The following is a 1,653-nucleotide window of genomic DNA, read 5'->3' on the forward strand; positions in this document are numbered from 1 at the left end:
CATATGACAGGGAACTGAAGTTACATGCAGGCAGATTGAATGACATAGCTGCAAGAAAGTGAGCTGTCAGCAAGCCAGATATCATGACCCAAGAGCAGAAGCCACTTTGGTGTTGCAGTGAAATCTTACACTGAGTCACCAGTCACTAAGTGATAGTTTCATGCTTACACGTCGGATTCCTGTAAGAACAAAACTGCAAATCAAACAAAAAACAACTTGTAAAAACTCCAGGTCAGGGTGCAGGGACAGATTTATGATTTTCTATTTTTAGTTAATCATACCGGCTTCAAACCTGAATTTTGTTTTTGTTTCCACTGCTGAATAATGATCACATTAACCACTCACTGAAATATTGAAATATACTGTATATATTTTCTGACCAGAATAAAGATAGGATAACAGACCTACTGGGACAGAAGGTATATTATCACACTAAAGGCTTTTTTATGGTGTGAAAATGAGAGAAAGACAGATTGGGGGACCTAAAAAATGAATGAATTTCTTTTCCAAAAATTAGCTCAGGTGATAGAAGTGTTTTAACAGATCATTTTGGCTTTGCACTTTTATGTCTGACAGGAAAACGAAAGCATTTCCAGCTACTTAAGCTAATTATAATGCCCTGTGTTAAAGATGACTGTGTAGTTAAACCCACATCAATCCAGAGTTGTGCAGATGCAAACCTGACAATCATGCAAGTATTGCACTGTTTTATTGTATTGTCTTTCTGTGAAGCTAGAGTTGGTCATAAGTGTGACAATGATACTATGACAACATTTTGCCGACAGTCTGTGAATCTGAATGTTAGATACACACGGGACACTTGTAGAAAAGTGTTATGAGTACTGAAATTGGTTAGAAATAATATAAACATACATGTACCAGACCATTTATCAACACCAATAGTATCATTATATACTACATCAAAATATCTAAGTTTGTGTGTATTATCATAATTTTTATATTTCAGTAATGTCTCAGTTAAATAATAACCTCTTTTGACCCCCCAACCCCACCCCCAGCTAATAAAGTGGAAGCAATAATAAGATACTGCTGTATCAATATTTTGACCCACACTAAATGCAAATACTCACAGTGTGAGTGTGAAAAAATATGCTCATAGCCTACAGACATATATAATATTTACTCCAGTTTGAGCAGGATTCCAAAAACATGCAGAGCCCTGCAGGTTTAGACTATTCCTTAGACTTTTCCCTCAAACAAAAGAATATCTTTTCTGCATCATCGGTGATGTGGACAGGCTTTGGGGGATGGAGGCCCATCCAAAAATATCATTGTGCCTCTCAGCTGATTTTTTCTGTTTAGTCATGAAAATTTTAACACATGTTACTGAAGTAACAACAAAGCCCATGTTAATTATTTGGTTATTATTGTCTCTGTGGAAATAAGAAGGTCCTCATCAGCTTGTAAGGCTATCTTTAGAGCATGATCTCAAATGAGACCTATTAAAACAAGTTATGTTATGCACTCCCCCCCCCCCCCCCACCAGTCAAAGTGGCCCATCCAGTCAGTCAGACCGCCCCTGACTTTCTGGCTTCACGTCTTCATTAGGTCATTAGGAATAAAACAGGCTGCCGTGGGGGTGGAAAATGCTCCACATGTGCTAAAAATACTAAAAATAATGCAGTAATAATC

The sequence above is a fragment of the Neolamprologus brichardi genome, chromosome 22 (assembly GCF_056152115.1).
Source record: "Neolamprologus brichardi isolate AB-2024 chromosome 22, ASM5615211v1, whole genome shotgun sequence".
Taxonomy (NCBI): Eukaryota; Metazoa; Chordata; class Actinopteri; order Cichliformes; family Cichlidae; genus Neolamprologus; species Neolamprologus brichardi.